Raw genomic sequence first — 23,957 nt, forward strand, 5'->3', positions numbered from 1 at the left:
CAATCCTTTCACTAAGGATGGTTTCTCCATAGTTAACAAAATTGCTTAGATGTTAACAGGAACTAAGTATAAGATTCAAGCTTACACGGAAGTGTAAGTGAAGTACAGTATATTCATGATAAATCTCTGGCCAAAGATACAGATAACGTAAAATATAATATTCTGTCGAGTAGATCCTTGAATATGAGTGTGTTGCTGCTGCCTTCTTCTGTTGCTCTTCTTGGAGGGTCCCTAAGTGCTTTATCAAATATAATCTTATTGCAGTGTCTCATGTGCGTATTATTTCCCTCACTGACTGAAACTCTTAAAAACTGTGTTGTAAGTGCACGCGTGTATATATATCTATCTATCTATCTATCTATCTATATACCTAGGCTGCTTCCCCCAAGGAAAGGGAGGTAGCCGAGACAGGACGACACACTCTCCATTTACTCATCCATTTAAACACATTCATTCACATCTTAGCCCCAAAGGGGAGAACGGACAGATCCTCACCGCATCACACCACACAAGGGTCAACTGCGCAATGCAATCAGTGACATCCGCAGCAGGGCCCGACAGCAGAACTGGTTGACCCCTGCCACATCATAACATACCCATCCCCTTACACGCACCTGACCTGACTAGCTGATCAGACCAAATGCGGGAGAATATCCCCTCAGGGTTGCGTCATCACTTATTTATTCACAATTTCTCTCCATTTATTTCTGTCACGCACAGCCACTCTTCCTTGCTCAACAGACATCCCTCTCGCATCCAGCACTCTCTTCACACTGTCCATCCATCCTATTCGTGGTCTTCCTCTCAGCCTTACACCTCTCACATCAGATCTAGTTATCTTTTTCACCAATCGCTCATTATCCATTCTCTCCATATGCCCAAACCATCGCAACACCCTCTGCTCAACTCTACCAGCCATCTCCTGAACAACTCCAGTTTTCCTTCGCACTTCATCATTTCGCACCCGATCCATACGCGTCACTCCACACATACTCCTCAGACACCTCATCTCCATTACATTCAAACTTTTCCTCTCTGCTACACCCATATTCCATGTTTCAGCCCCATATAATGCAGTCGGTACCACAACACCCTCATACAGCCTTCTCTTTACATCCATTCTAAGCGAACGACATTTAAACACTTTTTTCATTCCTCCCAGCACCTTTCCTACTTCATTTATTCTAAACTTCACTTCTGCATCTATTCTTCCATCCACAGCAACATGTGACCCTAGATATTTAAAACAATCTACCTCCTCAAGCAACTCACCATTCAAAACTATATTCATCCCCCTACCATCTATCAACCTCGTACACTTCATCACTTTACTCTTATTCTCATTTACTTTCAAATTCCTCCTTTCACACACCCTTCCAAACTCCTCTACCAACTGTCTCAATCTCTCCTCTGAATCAGTCACCAGTGCAGTATCATCTGCAAACAGCAGCTGCTTCAGATTCCAATCTCCACCATCAAACATTTACCAGACTCAGACCACCTAAAACTCTTGCATTCACCTCCCTTACAACACCATCCATGTAAATATTAAACAACCAAGGTGACATCACACATCCCTGTCGCAGCCTCACTCTCACGGGAAACCAATCACTCACAGCATTTCCCACTCTTACACATGCTCTACTATTTACATAAAAACTTTTCACCCCTTTTAGTAACCTACCATCAAGTCCATACAATCTTAAAACAGTCCACAAAGCCTCCCTATCAATTCTATCATACGCTTTCTTTAAATCCATAAATGCCCAAAACACATCCTTGCCTTTCGCTAAATACTTTTCACACACTTGTCTCACAGCAAACACCTGATCAACGCATCCCCTCCCTCTCCTAAAGCCACACTGCTCATCACTAATCACTCCCTCTGTACCCTCTCTAACTCTCATAATTAACACTCTACCATACACCTTACCTACAACACTCAACAGACTTATACCCCTAAAGCTAGTACATTCATACTTATCACCCTTGCCTTTATACAACGGGACCACACAAGCACTTGCCCAGTCAATTGGCACCATACCTTTCTCAAAGCACACATTCAACAATCTTACTAACCAGTCAACAATAGTCACTCCACCACCCTTCAGGCATTCCACAACACACCCATCCATACCTGCAGCTTTCCCTGTTTTCATCTCCTTTACTGCCTTCTCCACTTCCTCCTTCGTGATCAAAGAATCATTCAACTCTCCCAACACATTTATTCCTTGCACCCTTCCATCCGCCACAATCTCAGCCACGCTTTCCTCCTCTACATTTAATAATCTTTCAAAATACTCTGCCCATCTCTTCCTTACTGCATCCATCTCAATTAACATCCTTCCATCCTCTGCTTTTACTCGTTCTTCCTTCCCAGACTCTCCCTTTCGCACCCTTTTCACCTCCTTCCAAAACATTTTCTTATTCTGTTGAAAATTCTCTGTCAGCCGCCTACCCCACCTCTCACCTGCTGCCACTTTAGCATCACGCACAGCCCTTCTCGCTCTATTCCTCTTTTCCTTATACCTTTCATATGACATCTCATCCTTCCTCTGCAGCCACACTTCATATGCATGTCTCTTCTCGGCCACAGCCATACTTACTTCCTCGCACCACCATTCACTTCCTTTTCTTACACCACCACCCACACGTCTCACACCACACACCTCTTCTGCATGCCCCACCACAGCACTCTTAAACAACTGCCATTCCTCCTCCACGCTGCCATTTTCCCGATCTTTCACTGCGTTCCACTCATCTTTCAATTTCTCCTGATACTCTATCTTTTTCTCTCTTTTATCCAACTCACTCACTTTCAAAACCTCCCTGCCACACCTAACCCTCCTAGCTCTCACCCATCTCTTACCTACTCTTAACTTTCCCTCCACCAGGTAGTGGTCAGACATACCTCCACCCTCCCCTCTTAGAACTCTTACATCCAACAATCTTCCTATTACATTCCTAGACACAACCACATAGTCCATCAAAGCTCTATCAACAACCCTTTCACCCTCCTGTCTCACCCATGTATACTTATAAATATCTTTCTTCTCAAACAGCGTATTCCCAATCACCATCTCTCGCTCAACACACATCGCTATCATTCGTTCCCCATTTTCATTTCTTCCAGGCACACCATGCATACGAACTACGCCTTCAACTGCTACATTTCCCACTCTAGCATTCAGATCTCCCATCATTACCACATTCACATTCGCTCCAAAACTCTGCAGACACTCATCATCATCATTCCAGAAAGACTCCCTCTCTCGTTCATCCGTTTCACTACCAGGCCCATATGCACTCACAAACACCCACAACTCACGTTCAAATTTCACTTTCACCCACATCAGTCTCGATGACACCTCCTTCCATTCAATCACACACTGCTGTACTTCCGGACTCACTAACAAGGCCACACCTTCTCTTGCCCTTCCTCTATCAACACCTGACAATCTTCCATTCACACTTCCAAACATAGATTCCCCCTTCCCTTTCATCTTCGTTTCACTCAAAGCTAACACATCCAACTTTCTTCTCACAAACATTCTCCCAATCTCCTCCCTTTTAGCCTCAATCGTACTACATCCACGCACATTCATAGACCCAATCTTCAGGGTACGGGGATAACTCCATCCCCCATCCCGTTCTCTGGCCTGTCTCTTTTTAGGAACTAAAAAACAGAGGAGGGGGTCCCTAGTCCCCTCACCCCGCCCCTTTTAGTCGCCTTTTACGACACGCAGGGAATACGGTGGCAGTATTCTTCCTATCACAACCTGGCCGCAGAGTAGTAGTACCACCCCATATATATATATATATATATATATATATATATATATATATATATATATATATATATATATATATATATATATATATATATATAGGTAGATAGATAGATAGATGTTGTTTTGGGGGTATATATTACGGTGCACTCTTAGCCCTTAATTAATCACTAAAAGGGATAAGGTAAAGATCACAAGAAAACTAACTTAACTTTAGCGTACATTATAACATACACACACCGAAGAAGAAACCAGGATTCGTTTTACAAAAGGGGAATTCATATAAAACAAGTTATTTCTTACCTAACCAGATTACAATCAGTGGAAGCTAAGTACTCACAAAGCTCGAGGAAACTTGGAGAACTCGATGATATAATCAAAATATAAATCACACACTAGTGTAAATGAAGGAGTGAATCAAAAATGGGAAATGGTACACAAACATTGTGTTTGGTAATGAAAGTCACTGACTGAGTAATGTGTGAAAGTATGAGGAAAAGTGCAACAAAATGTGATAGAAGTGTAACGTGACAGTAAGTGACAAAAGTGTGAAAATGTGAAAAATGTGTCAAAATGTGTCTCTCTCACACTGTCCTCGAGCTTATAAAGCAGACTTACTCCGCCTCTTTCGGCTAACTAGCCACTAGGCTGTCAATCTACAGCCAATTATAAACAACAGAGGCACCTGCTACCAATGGGAGCCTTACACATATTACACAAAACCAATGGTGTGCCATCAAGAAAGCAAAGAAAGCGTTATTTAGGTTTCTATTGGCAAATACTCTCATTTTGCTTCCCCCACGCCATAAGTTACACCCATTATGGTCAAGGACATCAGGGTTTTCAGCACAATTTGTGGGAAAAACGACTAGTGTGTAATCAGCCCAGAAGAGAAAAGCTGACTGCTGAATAAACACAGCTGATGTCTAGGGTTACCCTTTACAGGCAGCAAAACTATTAGGAGAAAAGATTTATTGATCTTGGCAGCTCGCTTGTCTCCTTACAGTATCATTTCATCTTTTATTTCATCCATTCACTACTGGGGTAACTACGTCAGTGACACCTCCTTTCCTAAGAGAAGAAATTTCTCAAGGGGAAATTTCTGGATACTGTACGATTTAAGTTATGGACAGGTAATCTGCTAAAACACTGGAAACACCAGTTATATGTCTCACATCAAGGGAATATTCCTGCAAAAATAGGGCCCAGTGGGTCAATCTAAGATTGCTGTCCTGTCCTTAAATCAGGACAAAAATTTCAGAGGGTGGTGATCAGTGTACACTACAACATCACCTGACCCTGGACCAACATACACAGAGAAGTGTTGAAGGGCAAGTATGAGTGCAAGGAGTTCTTTCTCAGTATCTGAATAATGTCTCTGGGCCTTATTGAACTTTTTGCTAAAATAGCACACGAGCATCTCAAAGCCTTGATCATTATCCTGAAGCAAAACTGACCCAGCCCCTAGGCCACTGGCATCAAGAGCTAATTTAAAGGGTTTGTCAAAATTTGGAGCATGAAGCACTGGCTGACTTGACAGGACGGCTTTGACTCATACTTGACTTCTTTTCTTAACAAATCAGTGAGGGGAGCTACAAGATCAGAGAAGTTCAGGACAAAACGTCTGTTTTACCCTACCATATCCAAGAATCGTTGCAACTCTCTTATTTTTGGGTTGGGGGGAATTGACTATGGCCTGAACTTTAACATCAGGTGGACTCACTTGGCTTAAACTGACCACATAACCTAGGTATTGCATTCGAGCTCTTACAAATTCACATTTAGTTAAATTAAACTGCCACATCCCGGCAAATTTTTCACAAGTGACCCCTCCCCCAATCCCGGCAGATTTTCGAAAAGGTTTTTCTTGGCTAAAACCTTCGCTTTTTGTGAGAAACATCGAAAATGCAGAGAGAAAGTGCTCAGTTGAGTTTAGAAATACCAATACATATAACAGTACCAATACCTTGGTACCGTGTTCTCTCAGGCCAGGCTCCAGAGAAGACATTTTCTTGGGAGGGGTAACTATTCCAAACCACTCATTATATGTAAATATTCATTTATTTGGTATGAATTTATATGTAGTACAAGAGTATATTGGTTTTCACACAATATTATAGGCGATATACAATATTGTTCACTCACCAAACACATCAACATATGGCATCTTCCTTTACAACGTTACCGTCTCATCACTTCTGCTTATTTCTTCCTCTTGCTTCTTTCTTCCTTTGTCCTCCATCTCAGGAATCACTCTCACCCTGAATTTCGTCATTGGAGAGACCGCGGTGCAACATGTCTTTACTGGCCAGGTCACTGCTAACAGGTGAGTTGCCAAGAAAATGGCATGCAGGGGGGGAGGGGGGTCAGGTGGGGCCATGTATAATCCCCTCCTGGCGTTGGGTAGAGGAAGGTCTTCCACATATGTCTACCAAAAATTACCCATGAAACTTGAAAAATGTGCAAATGACGCACCTCACAATTGCAAAATGTATGGATACGTTGTAAGGTGTCAGCGCGACGAAACGTGGCAATGTATCCATATGTTGTTGGGATGCCTCGAGTTAAGCACTAAATTAGCAGAGGACAGTCTCTGCAGCAAGGCATCTAGTTGGCTCAAGTGTTGTTCCCAGGTGTCACTAAAATAACATCATTAATGTAAGTGACACAACCATCCAAGTCATTGGTGAGATCATTCATCAGGCTTTGGAAGGTGGCAGGAGCATTCTTCATACCATAGGGCATGACCTTACATTTATAAGTATTGCCACTGACCACAAAACAGGAAATTTCTTGGGCCCTTTCTGTGAGTGGGACTTGTCAATATTCCTTCATCAAATCTAATTATGTAATAAGTTTAGCACTGCCTGTCACATCCACACAATCATCTACTCTAGGAAGTGGGTAGGTATCAGTCTTGGTAAGGGAATTGACTTTACGATAATTAATACAAAAGCAATATGACCCATCGGGTTTTGGAACCACTATGACCGGGGAGCACAATTCACTTTGACAGGACTCAATTAACCTCTGCTGCAATATGTAGCTCAGTTCCTCTTGGATGATGGTCTGCTTCTGAGGACTAACCCGGTAGGGGGACTGCTTTATAGGGCTGGCATCTCCAACGCCCACGTCATGCTGTGCCACTTCCGTCCGTCCTGGGGTGTCCCGGAAGACGTCAGAGAACTTCCTGAGAAGGGCAACAAGCTCAGCACACCCCTCTGCAGTCAAATGGGAGAGTTTATCAGTCAGTGTACTCCAAGCTTCCTGGTTTTCTCTCCAACTGGTCATCTGGTCCAAAGTCAAAGGGCAGCCCTCGTCTTCCGTCAACTCGACAGTCGACACCACGCATGCATCACTAGGGAGGTCCACGTCTCGCCTGTGTTACTCTTTCAACGTATTTACATGGCACAGTCTTCGTTCCTTCCTCTGGTCGGGCGTTAAAATGACATAATTTATTTCACCTACCCTCTTCTCTACTACATAAGGGCCTGCAAAACTTGCCTGCAAAGGCTGTCCATGAGTGGGAAGGAAGACAAGAACTTGATTGCCTGGGTGAAACACTCTGTTCCTAACTTTCTTAGAGTGGTCATACCACCTCTTCATCTTCTCCTGAGATTACTGTGTTTCCTAGCTACTTCCATACTAGACACATAGTCTAGCAAGTTAATTTGGTCATCATCCTTGACCCATTGTTCTTTGAGGAGTTTAAGAGGACCTCTTACTTCATGGCCTAAGATTAACTGAAATGGGGAGTAGCCCAAGGACTCACTCGGTGCCTCTCTGGTTGCTCAACTTTATAAGCATATTCTTCAAAGTTTGGTGATACCTTTCTGATGTACCCTGACTCTGAGGACGATATACCGAGGAATGATCTGGGAGATTCCTAACTCCTTAAGTGTTTCTCTGAACAGTAAGGAATTAAAATTACTGCCTTGATCTGATTGAACTTCCTTAGCCAAGATGGGTAAAGAAGGTCAGTATTTCTTTTACAACCAATTTAGCAGAAATATTTCTCAAGGGAATGGCTTCGGGACATCTAGTGGCCATGTCTAACATTATGAGGATGTACTGGTGGCCTGAGGAGGTTTTAGGCAAAGGGCCAACAATGTCCACAAGGACTCTACTGAATGGGACCTCAATCACAGGGAGAGGAATCAAAGGAGCCGCACGGGTGGGCTTATTGCTCTTACAGACAAGTTGACAGGTGTGACATGACCCACAGAACTGGGAGACATCTCGACGGATTCCAGGCAAGTAAAAATGCTGCCAGATGAGGGAAAGAGTCTCCCTCACCCCAAGTGACCTGCTAAAGATGAGTCATGAGCAACGGACATAATTTTTTGCCTATAGGGTCTTGGAAAAACCACCTATTGTACAGTCTCCCGCTCATTATCATCAGCAACACTAGGAGGTCTCCATCTTCACCTTAAATAATAACACTTTCTCAGTTCAGACTCACATTCAAGTTCCCTAACTGCTGAGTCAGTTAAAGTGGCAATCTATTGATCAGATCTTTGCATATCAGCTAACTTTGCACTTACATCAATCTGGGGAGAATCATCAACCTCTGAGTCATTTAACTGGGCGAAAAAGGTATCACCAAGCCCAATATCATCATCGGCATTGCCAGTGCCATCACTGTCAACATTCTCATGGCTGGCTTTCTCCGTCATAGCTCTAGTTACAGCACATGCGGGAAACAATTTAGGACATGTATCTTCCAACTCTTTAGTCCTATCCTCACTCAAGGGAGTTTTTGACACACAGGGAACAGCATTCACTTGTCCTCCTGCCAAGTCATTACCCAAGAGGAAAGTGACCCCTTGTACAGGAAGCTGGCCAACAACACCCACATGCACTGAACCAGTAAGTAACTCTGACTGGAGCTTCACCTCAACTAGGGAAACAGATACAAACTCAGCTATACCCTGCAACAAGACAAATTCATTAGGGTCAGCTACACCAACAAACCCTTTCAACATTAGTGACTGTGAAGCTCCTGTGTCTCTATGTATAGTGACTTCCGTACCACATTTTCCATCAACTGAAACTAACCCCTTAGATATAAAGTTAGCAAATAAATGATCTGGGAAGGAGTCACTTTGTGTACTGCTTAGGGGAGGACACTCTGATGGAGTCTTATTACCACTCTCACCTGAACCTGACGGCTGCACTGCTCCAGTCTTACTAGTGTCTAACAATGGCTCTACAGGATTTTGTCTATAAACCAACAACCTTATCAACCTCATCAACAATATGAACCCGCTGAGATTGTGTCGGACTACCGCTAACAATATCTGTGGATGGCTGCTCACTCTTGGTGTCAAAAGATCCCCAAGAGTTTACCAAAGTAATAGGTTTCACACTGGAACATTTCCCTTGTTTTTTCCAGCACCAATCCTCTAAGTGCTCCATTTTCTGGCAATACTGGCCATATCTGACACTTTTTCTTGACCCTCTGGCGACACTGTCCTCACTTACTTTTGTGGAACTAACATGCTCTGGGGTTGTAGTGTTCCCACAAGTGTCACTTGACATTAAGTTGCCTTTACCAGAAGAAGGGTTCACAAAAACTGGTTGGTTCACTCTCCTACCCATGACAAATAACTGAGGCTTACGTTCATGTTTATGAATTATACTATAATTATCTGCTACAGCAGCAGCCTCAGCTAGGTTATCTAAGTCTTTCTCAACTAAGTATGTAGCAACATCCCCGTCTATGTTACCAGTGAAGTTCTCCAAGATCATTAACTACTTTAGTTTTAAGAAATCATCAACTTTCTTAGAATGTAAGCATTGATCAAATAAGTCTGTGAGTACTCTGGCATATTCCACATGAGTCTGATCTTTCTATTTAATGGTAGATCTAAATTTAAGCCTATATCCCTCTGGCACGAGTTCAAATGCTTTTAGAATGGTATCTTTTATAAAATCATAGTTAGCACTTTGATCAACTGATAAAGAAGTATAAGGCTCTTGAGCCTTTCCTTTCAAAACACTCTGCAGCAGTACTGTCCAAGAATCTTTTGGCCATGAGAGATAACCTGCCAGTTTTTCAAACATATGGATGTACTTAGTGACGTCTTGCTCATTAAAGGGAGGCACTTGCTTAATGCTCCTAGCATCATCAAAATATTCCTAGGCAGATGAACTACTAGCTCCAGGTAAACTATCAGGGTTCTTCTGTCTGAATTCGTAATCCATTTCCTTTTGTCTCATTTAAACTTGTAATTCTATTTCTCTGAATTCTGCTTGCACTTCAAGTTCTCTCTGCTTAATTCTGGCTAAGTCAAGTTGCCCATTGTCACCAGTATCATGAGCAGAACAATCACTAGGGCCAGGTATCTCCGATGCCAAAGGCTCAGGGTCAACGCAGTACCAGATGGCTCAGAACTAACTATGGAGGACTCACTTTGCTCAAACATGGTGTCCAGTATTAAATGAAATAACTTAGGCATAGTAACTGAGACAGGAAATCTCAACTGTAAGGCCTGATGCAAGCAATATGATCTCGTGTTTTGTGAGTGTTTTCACTCTGGTTGGGGAAGGCTTAGAATCCAAAAATGCTTTCACATCATTATCACTCATTAGGGCTATGATTACTGATTATAGTTAAGCAGGTAAGAGTAAGCACTGTGTGTGTGGCCAAGGTTGCCACTAATATATCACAGAGCTATCCTGGGAGGAGGTCGCCAAATTGTTATGGGGGTATATATTACGGTGCACTCTTAGCCCTTAATTAATCACTAAAAGGGATAAGGTAAAGCTCACAAGAAAACTAACTTTACTGTACATTATAACATACACACACCAAAGAAGAAACCAGGATTCGTTTTACAAAAGGGGAATTCGTAATAAAACAAGTTATTTCTTACCTAACCAGATCACAATCAGTGGAAGCTAAGTACTCACAAAGCTCGAGGAAACTTGGAGAACTCGATGATATAATCAAAATATAAATCACACACTAGTGTAAATGAAGGAGTGAATCAAAAATGGGAAATGGTACACAAACAGTGTGTTTGGTAATGAAAGTCACTGACTGAGTAATGTGTGAAAGTATGAGGAAAAGTGCAACAAAATGTGATAGAAGTGTAACGTGACAGTAAGTGACAAAAGTGTGAAAATGTGAAAAACGTGTCAAAATGTGTCTCTCTCACACTGTCCTCGAGCTTATAAAGCAGACTTACTCCGCCTCTTTCGGCTAACTAGCCACTAGGCTGTCAATCTACAGCCAATTATAAACAACAGAGGCACCTGCTACCAATGGGAGCCTTACACATATTACACAAAACCAATGGTGTGCCATCAAGAAAGCAAAGAAAGCGTTATTTAGGTTTCTATTGGCAAATACTCTCATTTTGCTTCCCCCACGCCATAAGTTACACCCATTATGGTCAAGGACATCAGGGTTTTCAGCACAATTTGTGGGAAAAACGACTAGTGTGTAATCAGCCCAGAAGAGAAAAGCTGACCGCTAAATAAACACAGCTGATGTCTAGGGTTACCCTTTACAGGCAGCAAAACTATTAGGAGAAAAGATTTATTGATCTTGGCAGCTCGCTTGTCTCCTTACAGTATCATTTCATCTTTTATTTCATCCATTCACTACTGGGGTAACTACGTCAGTGACACCTCCTTTCCTAAGAGAAGAAATTTCTCAAGGGGAAATTTCTGGATACTGTACGATTTAAGTTATGGACAGGTAATCTGCTAAAACACTGGAAACACCAGTTATATGTCTCACATCAAGGGAATATTCCTGCAAAAATAGGGCCCAGTGGGTCAATCTAAGATTGCTGTCCTGTCCTTAAATCAGGACAAAAATTTCAGAGGGTGGTGATCAGTGTACACTACAACATCACCTGACCCTGGACCAACATACACAGAGAAGTGTTGAAGGGCAAGTATGAGTGCAAGGAGTTCTTTCTCAGTATCTGAATAATGTCTCTGGGCCTTATTGAACTTTTTGCTAAAATAGCACACGAGCATCTCAAAGCCTTGATCATTATCCTGAAGCAAAACTGACCCAGCCCCTAGGCCACTGGCATCAAGAGCTAATTTAAAGGGTTTGTCAAAATTTGGAGCATGAAGCACTGGCTGACTTGACAGGACGGCTTTGACTCATACTTGACTTCTTTTCTTAACAAATCAGTGAGGGGAGCTACAAGATCAGAGAAGTTCAGGACAAAACGTCTGTTTTACCCTACCATATCCAAGAATCGTTGCAACTCTCTTATTTTTGGGTTGGGGGAATTGACTATGGCCTGAACTTTAACATCAGGTGGACTCACTTGGCTTAAACTGACCACATAACCTAGGTATTGCATTCGAGCTCTTACAAATTCACATTTAGTTAAATTAAACTGCCACATCCCGGCAAATTTTTCACAAGTGACCCCTCCCCCAATCCCGGCAGATTTTCGAAAAGGTTTTTCTTGGCTAAAACCTTCGCTTTTTGTGAGAAACATCGAAAATGCAGAGAGAAAGTGCTCAGTTGAGTTTAGAAATACCAATACATATAACAGTACCAATACCTTGGTACCGTGTTCTCTCAGGCCAGGCTCCAGAGAAGACATTTTCTTGGGAGGGGTAACTATTCCAAACCACTCATTATATGTAAATATTCATTTATTTGGTATGAATTTATATGTAGTACAAGAGTATATTGGTTTTCACACAATATTATAGGCGATATACAATATTGTTCTCTCACCAAACACATCAACATATGGCATCTTCCTTTACAACGTTACCGTCTCATCACTTCTGCTTATTTCTTCCTCTTGCTTCTTTCTTCCTTTGTCCTCCATCTCAGGAATCACTCTCACCCTGAATTTCGTCATTGGAGAGACCGCGGTGCAACATGTCTTTACTGGCCAGGTCACTGCTAACAGGTGAGTTGCCAAGAAAATGGCATGCAGGGGGGGAGGGGGGTCAGGTGGGGCCATGTATAATCCCCTCCTGGCGTTGGGTAGAGGAAGGTCTTCCACATATGTCTACCAAAAATTACCCATGAAACTTGAAAAATGTGCAAATGACGCACCTCACAATTGCAAAATGTATGGATACGTTGTAAGGTGTCAGCGCGACGAAACGTGGCAATGTATCCATATGTTGTTGGGATGCCTCGAGTTAAGCACTAAATTAGCAGAGGACAGTCTCTGCAGCAAGGCATCTAGTTGGCTCAAGTGTTGTTCCCAGGTGTCACTAAAATAACATCATTAATGTAAGTGACACAACCATCCAAGTCATTGGTGAGATCATTCATCAGGCTTTGGAAGGTGGCAGGAGCATTCTTCATACCATAGGGCATGACCTTACATTTATAAGTATTGCCACTGACCACAAAACAGGAAATTTCTTGGGCCCTTTCTGTGAGTGGGACTTGTCAATATTCCTTCATCAAATCTAATTATGTAATAAGTTTAGCACTGCCTGTCACATCCACACAATCATCTACTCTAGGAAGTGGGTAGGTATCAGTCTTGGTAAGGGAATTGACTTTACGATAATTAATACAAAAGCAATATGACCCATCGGGTTTTGGAACCACTATGACCGGGGAGCACAATTCACTTTGACAGGACTCAATTAACCTCTGCTGCAATATGTAGCTCAGTTCCTCTTGGATGATGGTCTGCTTCTGAGGACTAACCCGGTAGGGGGACTGCTTTATAGGGCTGGCATCTCCAACGCCCACGTCATGCTGTGCCACTTCCGTCCGTCCTGGGGTGTCCCGGAAGACGTCAGAGAACTTCCTGAGAAGGGCAACAAGCTCAGCACACCCCTCTGCAGTCAAATGGGAGAGTTTATCAGTCAGTGTACTCCAAGCTTCCTGGTTTTCTCTCCAACTGGTCATCTGGTCCAAAGTCAAAGGGCAGCCCTCGTCTTCCGTCAACTCGACAGTCGACACCACGCATGCATCACTAGGGAGGTCCACGTCTCGCCTGTGTTACTCTTTCAACGTATTTACATGGCACAGTCTTCGTTCCTTCCTCTGGTCGGGCGTTAAAATGACATAATTTATTTCACCTACCCTCTTCTCTACTACATAAGGGCCTGCAAAACTTGCCTGCAAAGGCTGTCCATGAGTGGGAAGGAAGACAAGAACTTGATTGCCTGGGTGAAACACTCTGTTCCTAACTTTCTTAGAGTGGTCATACCACCTCTTCATCTTCTCCTGAGATTACTGTGTTTCCTAGCTACTTCCATACTAGACACATAGTCTAGCAAGTTAATTTGGTCATCATCCTTGACCCATTGTTCTTTGAGGAGTTTAAGAGGACCTCTTACTTCATGGCCTAAGATTAACTGAAATGGGGAGTAGCCCAAGGACTCACTCGGTGCCTCTCTGGTTGCTCAACTTTATAAGCATATTCTTCAAAGTTTGGTGATACCTTTCTGATGTACCCTGACTCTGAGGACGATATACCGAGGAATGATCTGGGAGATTCCTAACTCCTTAAGTGTTTCTCTGAACAGTAAGGAATTAAAATTACTGCCTTGATCTGATTGAACTTCCTTAGCCAAGATGGGTAAAGAAGGTCAGTATTTCTTTTACAACCAATTTAGCAGAAATATTTCTCAAGGGAATGGCTTCGGGACATCTAGTGGCCATGTCTAACATTATGAGGATGTACTGGTGGCCTGAGGAGGTTTTAGGCAAAGGGCCAACAATGTCCACAAGGACTCTACTGAATGGGACCTCAATCACAGGGAGAGGAATCAAAGGAGCCGCACGGGTGGGCTTATTGCTCTTACAGACAAGTTGACAGGTGTGGCATGACCCACAGAACTGGGAGACATCTCGACGGATTCCAGGCAAGTAAAAATGCTGCCAGATGAGGGAAAGAGTCTCCCTCACCCCAAGCGACCTGCTAAAGATGAGTCATGAGCAACGGACATAATTTTTGCCTATAGGGTCTTGGAAAAACCACCTATTGTACAGTCTCCCGCTCATTATCATCAGCAACACTAGGAGGTCTCCATCTTCACCTTAAATAATAACACTTTCTCAGTTCAGACTCACATTCAAGTTCCCTAACTGCTGAGTCAGTTAAAGTGGCAATCTATTGATCAGATCTTTGCATATCAGCTAACTTTGCACTTACATCAATCTGGGGAGAATCATCAACCTCTGAGTCATTTAACTGGGCGAAAAAGGTATCACCAAGCCCAATATCATCATCGGCATTGCCAGTGCCATCACTGTCAACATTCTCATGGCTGGCTTTCTCCGTCATAGCTCTAGTTACAGCACATGCGGGAAACAATTTAGGACATGTATCTTCCAACTCTTTAGTCCTATCCTCACTCAAGGGAGTTTTTGACACACAGGGAACAGCATTCACTTGTCCTCCTGCCAAGTCATTACCCAAGAGGAAAGTGACCCCTTGTACAGGAAGCTGGCCAACAACACCCACATGCACTGAATCAGTAAGTAACTCTCACTGGAGCTTCACCTCAACTAGGGAAACAGATGCAAACTCAGCTATACCCTGCAACAAGACACATTCATTAGGGTCAGCTACACCAACAAACCCTTTCAACATTAGTGACTGTGAAGCTCCTGTGTCTCTATGTATAGTGACTTCCGTACCATCTTTTCCATCAACTGAAACTAACCCCTTAGATATAAAGTTAGCAAATAAACGATCTGGGAAGGAGTCACTTTGTGTACTGCTTAGGGGAGGACACTCTGATGGAGTCTTATTACCACTCTCACCTGAACCTGACGGCTGCACTGCTCCAGTCTTACTAGTGTCTAACAATGGCTCTACAGGATTTTGTCTATAAACCAACAACCTTATCAACCTTATCAACAATATGAACCCGCTGAGATTGTGTCGGACTACCACTAACAATATCTGTGGATGGCTGCTCACTCTTGGTGTCAAAAGATCCCCAAGAGTTTACCAAAGTAATAGGTTTCACACTGGAACATTTCCCTTGTTTTTTCCAGCACCAATCCTCTAAGTGCTCCATTTTCTGGCAATACTGGCCATATCTGACACTTTTTCTTGACCCTCTGGCGACACTGTCCTCACTTACTTTTGTGGAACTAACATGCTCTGGGGTTGTAGTGTTCCCACAAGTGTCACTTGACATTAAGTTGCCTTTACCAGAAGAAGGGTTCACAAAAACTGGTTGGTTCACTCTCCTACCCATGACAAATAACTGAGGCTTACGTTCATGTTTATGAATTATACTATAATTATCTGCTACAGCAGCAGCCTCAGCTAGGTTATCTAAGTCTTTCTCAACTAAGTATGTAGCAACATCCCCGTCTATGTTACCAGTGAAGTTCTCCAAGATCATTAACTACTTTAGTTTTAAGAAATCATCAACTTTCTTAGAATGTAAGCATTGATCAAATAAGTCTGTGAGTACTCTGGCATATTCCACATGAGTCTGATCTTTCTATTTAATGGTAGATCTAAATTTAAGCCTATATCCCTCTGGCACGAGTTCAAATGCTTTTAGAATGGTATCTTTTATAAAATCATAGTTAGCACTTTGATCAACTGATAAAGAAGTATAAGGCTCTTGAGCCTTTCCTTTCAAAACACTCTGCAGCAGTACTGTCCAAGAATCTTTTGGCCATGAGAGATAACCTGCCAGTTTTTCAAACATATGGATGTACTTAGTGACGTCTTGCTCATTAAAGGGAGGCACTTGCTTAATGCTCCTAGCATCATCAAAATATTCCTAGGCAGATGAACTACTAGCTCCAGGTAAACTATCAGGGTTCTTCTGTCTGAATTCGTAATCCATTTCCTTTTGTCTCATTTAAACTTGTAATTCTATTTCTCTGAATTCTGCTTGCACTTCAAGTTCTCTCTGCTTAATTCTGGCTAAGTCAAGTTGCCCATTGTCACCAGTATCATGAGCAGAACAATCACTAGGGCCAGGTATCTCCGATGCCAAAGGCTCAGGGTCAACGCAGTACCAGATGGCTCAGAACTAACTATGGAGGACTCACTTTGCTCAAACATGGTGTCCAGTATTAAATGAAATAACTTAGGCATAGTAACTGAGGCAGGAAATCTCAACTGTAAGGCCTGGGCAAGCAATATGAGCTCGTGTTTTGTGAGTGTTTTCACTCTGGTTGGGGAAGGCTTAGAATCCAAAAATGCTTTCACATCATTATCACTCATTAGGGCTATGATTACTGATTATAGTTAAGCAGGTAAGAGTAAGCACTGTGTGTGTGGCCAAGGTTGCCACTAATATATGACAGAGCTATCCTGGGAGGAGGTCGCCAAATTGTTATGGGGGTATATCTTACGGTGCACTCTTAGCCCTTAATTAATCACTAAAAGGGATAAGGTAAAGCTCACAAGAAAACTAACTTTACTGTACATTATAACATACACACACCAAAGAAGAAACCAGGATTCGTTTTACAAAAGGGGAGTTCGTAATAAAACAAGTTATTTCTTACCTAACCAGATTACAATCAGTGGAAGCTAAGTACTCACAAAGCTCGAGGAAACTTGGAGAACTCGATGATATAATCAAAATATAAATCACACACTAGTGTAAATGAAGGAGTGAATCAAAAATGGGAAATGGTACACAAACAGTGTGTTTGGTAATGAAAGTCACTGACTGAGTAATGTGTGAAAGTATGAGGAAAAGTGCAACAAAATGTGATAGAAGTGTAACGTGACAGTAAGTGACAAAAGTGTGAAAATGTGAAAAATGTGTCAAAATGTGTCTCTCTCACACTGTCCTCGAGCTTATAAAGCAGACTTACTCCGCCTCTTTCGGCTAACTAGCCACTAGGCTGTCAATCTACAGCCAATTATAAACAACAGAGGCACCTGCTACCAATGGGAGCCTTACACATATTACACAAAACCAATGGTGTGCCATCAAGAAAGCAAAGAAAGCGTTATTTAGGTTTCTATTGGCAAATACTCTCATTTTGCTTCCCCCACGCCATAAGTTACACCCATTATGGTCAAGGACATCAGGGTTTTCAGCACAATTTGTGGGAAAAACGACTAGTGTGTAATCAGCCCAGAAGAGAAAAGCTGACCACTAAATAAACACAGCTGATGTCTAGGGTTACCCTTTACAGGCAGCAAAACTATTAGGAGAAAAGATTTATTGATCTTGGCAGCTCGCTTGTCTCCTTACAGTATCATTTCATCTTTTATTTCATCCATTCACTACTGGGGTAACTACGTCAGTGACACCTCCTTTCCTAAGAGAAGAAATTTCTCAAGGGGAAATTTCTGGATACTGTACGATTTAAGTTATGGACAGGTAATCTGCTAAAACACTGGAAACACCAGTTATATGTCTCACATCAAGGGAATATTCCTGCAAAAATAGGGCCCAGTGGGTCAATCTAAGATTGCTGTCCTGTCCTTAAATCAGGACAAAAATTTCAGAGGGTGGTGATCAGTGTACACTACAACATCACCTGACCCTGGACCAACATACACAGAGAAGTGTTGAAGGGCAAGTATGAGTGCAAGGAGTTCTTTCTCAGTATCTGAATAATGTCTCTGGGCCTTATTGAACTTTTTGCTAAAATAGCACACGAGCATCTCAAAGCCTTGATCATTATCCTGAAGCAAAACTGACCCAGCCCCTAGGCCACTGGCATCAAGAGCTAATTTAAAGGGTTTGTCAAAATTTGGAGCATGAAGCACTGGCTGACTTGACAGGACGGCTTTGACTCATACTTGACTTCTTTTCTTAACAAATCAGTGAGGGGAGCTACAAGATCAGAGAAGTTCAGGACAAAACGTCTGTTTTACCCTACCATATCCAAGAATCGTTGCAACTCTCTTATTTTTGGGTTGGGGGAATTGACTATGGCCTGAACTTTAACATCAGGTGGACTCACTTGGCTTAAACTGACCACATAACCTAGGTATTGCATTCGAGCTCTTACAAATTCACATTTAGTTAAATTAAACTGCCACATCCCGGCAAATTTTTCACAAGTGACCCCTCCCCCAATCCCGGCAGATTTTCGAAAAGGTTTTTCTTGGCTAAAACCTTCGCTTTTTGTGAGAAACATCGAAAATGCAGAGAGAAAGTGCTCAGTTGAGTTTAGAAATACCAATACATATAACAGTACCAATACCTTGGTACCGTGTTCTCTCAGGCCAGGCTCCAGAGAAGACATTTTCTTGGGAGGGGTAACTATTCCAAACCACTCATTATATGTAAATATTCATTTATTTGGTATGAATTTATATGTAGTACAAGAGTATATTGGTTTTCACACAATATTATAGGCGATATACAATATTGTTCTCTCACCAAACACATCAACATATGGCATCTTCCTTTACAACGTTACCGTCTCATCACTTCTGCTTATTTCTTCCTCTTGCTTCTTTCTTCCTTTGTCCTCCATCTCAGGAATCACTCTCACCCTGAATTTCGTCATTGGAGAGACCGCGGTGCAACATGTCTTTACTGGCCAGGTCACTGCTAACAGGTGAGTTGCCAAGAAAATGGCATGCAGGGGGGGAGGGGGGTCAGGTGGGGCCATGTATAATCCCCTCCTGGCGTTGGGTAGAGGAAGGTCTTCCACATATGTCTACCAAAAATTACCCATGAAACTTGAAAAATGTGCAAATGACGCACCTCACAATTGCAAAATGTATGGATACGTTGTAAGGTGTCAGCGCGACGAAACGTGGCAATGTATCCATATGTTGTTGGGATGCCTCGAGTTAAGCACTAAATTAGCAGAGGACAGTCTCTGCAGCAAGGCATCTAGTTGGCTCAAGTGTTGTTCCCAGGTGTCACTAAAATAACATCATTAATGTAAGTGACACAACCATCCAAGTCATTGGTGAGATCATTCATCAGGCTTTGGAAGGTGGCAGGAGCATTCTTCATACCATAGGGCATGACCTTACATTTATAAGTATTGCCACTGACCACAAAACAGGAAATTTCTTGGGCCCTTTCTGTGAGTGGGACTTGTCAATATTCCTTCATCAAATCTAATTATGTAATAAGTTTAGCACTGCCTGTCACATCCACACAATCATCTACTCTAGGAAGTGGGTAGGTATCAGTCTTGGTAAGGGAATTGACTTTACGATAATTAATACAAAAGCAATATGACCCATCGGGTTTTGGAACCACTATGACCGGGGAGCACAATTCACTTTGACAGGACTCAATTAACCTCTGCTGCAATATGTAGCTCAGTTCCTCTTGGATGATGGTCTGCTTCTGAGGACTAACCCGGTAGGGGGACTGCTTTATAGGGCTGGCATCTCCAACGCCCACGTCATGCTGTGCCACTTCCGTCCGTCCTGGGGTGTCCCGGAAGACGTCAGAGAACTTCCTGAGAAGGGCAACAAGCTCAGCACACCCCTCTGCAGTCAAATGGGAGAGTTTATCAGTCAGTGTACTCCAAGCTTCCTGGTTTTCTCTCCAACTGGTCATCTGGTCCAAAGTCAAAGGGCAGCCCTCGTCTTCCGTCAACTCGACAGTCGACACCACGCATGCATCACTAGGGAGGTCCACGTCTCGCCTGTGTTACTCTTTCAACGTATTTACATGGCACAGTCTTCGTTCCTTCCTCTGGTCGGGCGTTAAAATGACATAATTTATTTCACCTACCCTCTTCTCTACTACATAAGGGCCTGCAAAACTTGCCTGCAAAGGCTGTCCATGAGTGGGAAGGAAGACAAGAACTTGATTGCCTGGGTGAAACACTCTGTTCCTAACTTTCTTAGAGTGGTCATACCACCTCTTCATCTTCTCCTGAGATTACTGTGTTTCCTAGCTACTTCCATACTAGACACATAGTCTAGCAAGTTAATTTGGTCATCATCCTTGACCCATTGTTCTTTGAGGAGTTTAAGAGGACCTCTTACTTCATGGCCTAAGATTAACTGAAATGGGGAGTAGCCCAAGGACTCACTCGGTGCCTCTCTGGTTGCTCAACTTTATAAGCATATTCTTCAAAGTTTGGTGATACCTTTCTGATGTACCCTGACTCTGAGGACGATATACCGAGGAATGATCTGGGAGATTCCTAACTCCTTAAGTGTTTCTCTGAACAGTAAGGAATTAAAATTACTGCCTTGATCTGATTGAACTTCCTTAGCCAAGATGGGTAAAGAAGGTCAGTATTTCTTTTACAACCAATTTAGCAGAAATATTTCTCAAGGGAATGGCTTCGGGACATCTAGTGGCCATGTCTAACATTATGAGGATGTACTGGTGGCCTGAGGAGGTTTTAGGCAAAGGGCCAACAATGTCCACAAGGACTCTACTGAATGGGACCTCAATCACAGGGAGAGGAATCAAAGGAGCCGCACGGGTGGGCTTATTGCTCTTACAGACAAGTTGACAGGTGTGGCATGACCCACAGAACTGGGAGACATCTCGACGGATTCCAGGCAAGTAAAAATGCTGCCAGATGAGGGAAAGAGTCTCCCTCACCCCAAGCGACCTGCTAAAGATGAGTCATGAGCAACGGACATAATTTTTGCCTATAGGGTCTTGGAAAAACCACCTATTGTACAGTCTCCCGCTCATTATCATCAGCAACACTAGGAGGTCTCCATCTTCACCTTAAATAATAACACTTTCTCAGTTCAGACTCACATTCAAGTTCCCTAACTGCTGAGTCAGTTAAAGTGGCAATCTATTGATCAGATCTTTGCATATCAGCTAACTTTGCACTTACATCAATCTGGGGAGAATCATCAACCTCTGAGTCATTTAACTGGGCGAAAAAGGTATCACCAAGCCCAATATCATCATCGGCATTGCCAGTGCCATCACTGTCAACATTCTCATGGCTGGCTTTCTCCGTCATAGCTCTAGTTACAGCACATGCGGGAAACAATTTAGGACATGTATCTTCCAACTCTTTAGTCCTATCCTCACTCAAGGGAGTTTTTGACACACAGGGAACAGCATTCACTTGTCCTCCTGCCAAGTCATTACCCAAGAGGAAAGTGACCCCTTGTACAGGAAGCTGGCCAACAACACCCACATGCACTGAATCAGTAAGTAACTCTCACTGGAGCTTCACCTCAACTAGGGAAACAGATGCAAACTCAGCTATACCCTGCAACAAGACACATTCATTAGGGTCAGCTACACCAACAAACCCTTTCAACATTAGTGACTGTGAAGCTCCTGTGTCTCTATGTATAGTGACTTCCGTACCATCTTTTCCATCAACTGAAACTAACCCCTTAGATATAAAGTTAGCAAATAAATGATCTGGGAAGGAGTCACTTTGTGTACTGCTTAGGGGAGGACACTCTGATGGAGTCTTATTACCACTCTCACCTGAACCTGACGGCTGCACTGCTCCAGTCTTACTAGTGTCTAACAATGGCTCTACAGGATTTTGTCTATAAACCAACAACCTTATCAACCTTATCAACAATATGAACCCGCTGAGATTGTGTCGGACTACCGCTAACAATATCTGTGGATGGCTGCTCACTCTTGGTGTCAAAAGATCCCCAAGAGTTTACCAAAGTAATAGGTTTCACACTGGAACATTTCCCTTGTTTTTTCCAGCACCAATCCTCTAAGTGCTCCATTTTCTGGCAATACTGGCCATATCTGACACTTTTTCTTGACCCTCTGGCGACACTGTCCTCACTTACTTTTGTGGAACTAACATGCTCTGGGGTTGTAGTGTTCCCACAAGTGTCACTTGACATTAAGTTGCCTTTACCAGAAGAAGGGTTCACAAAAACTGGTTGGTTCACTCTCCTACCCATGACAAATAACTGAGGCTTACGTTCATGTTTATGAATTATACTATAATTATCTGCTACAGCAGCAGCCTCAGCTAGGTTATCTAAGTCTTTCTCAACTAAGTATGTAGCAACATCCCCGTCTATGTTACCAGTGAAGTTCTCCAAGATCATTAACTACTTTAGTTTTAAGAAATCATCAACTTTCTTAGAATGTAAGCATTGATCAAATAAGTCTGTGAGTACTCTGGCATATTCCACATGAGTCTGATCTTTCTATTTAATGGTAGATCTAAATTTAAGCCTATATCCCTCTGGCACGAGTTCAAATGCTTTTAGAATGGTATCTTTTATAAAATCATAGTTAGCACTTTGATCAACTGATAAAGAAGTATAAGGCTCTTGAGCCTTTCCTTTCAAAACACTCTGCAGCAGTACTGTCCAAGAATCTTTTGGCCATGAGAGATAACCTGCCAGTTTTTCAAACATATGGATGTACTTAGTGACGTCTTGCTCATTAAAGGGAGGCACTTGCTTAATGCTCCTAGCATCATCAAAATATTCCTAGGCAGATGAACTACTAGCTCCAGGTAAACTATCAGGGTTCTTCTGTCTGAATTCGTAATCCATTTCCTTTTGTCTCATTTAAACTTGTAATTCTATTTCTCTGAATTCTGCTTGCACTTCAAGTTCTCTCTGCTTAATTCTGGCTAAGTCAAGTTGCCCATTGTCACCAGTATCATGAGCAGAACAATCACTAGGGCCAGGTATCTCCGATGCCAAAGGCTCAGGGTCAACGCAGTACCAGATGGCTCAGAACTAACTATGGAGGACTCACTTTGCTCAAACATGGTGTCCAGTATTAAATGAAATAACTTAGGCATAGTAACTGAGGCAGGAAATCTCAACTGTAAGGCCTGGGCAAGCAATATGAGCTCGTGTTTTGTGAGTGTTTTCACTCTGGTTGGGGAAGGCTTAGAATCCAAAAATGCTTTCACATCATTATCACTCATTAGGGCTATGATTACTGATTATAGTTAAGCAGGTAAGAGTAAGCACTGTGTGTGTGGCCAAGGTTGCCACTAATATATCACAGAGCTATCCTGGGAGGAGGTCGCCAAATTGTTATAGGGGTATATATTACGGTGCACTCTTAGCCCTTAATTAATCACTAAAAGGGATAAGGTAAAGCTCACAAGAAAACTAACTTTACTGTACATTATAACATACACACACCAAAGAAGAAACCAGGATTCGTTTTACAAAAGGGGAATTCGTAATAAAACAAGTTATTTCTTACCTAACCAGATTACAATCAGTGGAAGCTAAGTACTCACAAAGGTCGAGGAAACTTGGAGAACTCGATGATATAATCAAAATATAAATCACACACTAGTGTAAATGAAGGAGTGAATCAAAAATGGGAAATGGTACACAAACAGTGTGT

Source organism: Coenobita brevimanus, chromosome 31 (assembly GCF_032717465.1).
Source record: "Coenobita brevimanus isolate Jiangsu-jjx chromosome 31, ASM3271746v2, whole genome shotgun sequence".
NCBI classification, from domain to species: domain Eukaryota; kingdom Metazoa; phylum Arthropoda; class Malacostraca; order Decapoda; family Coenobitidae; genus Coenobita; species Coenobita brevimanus.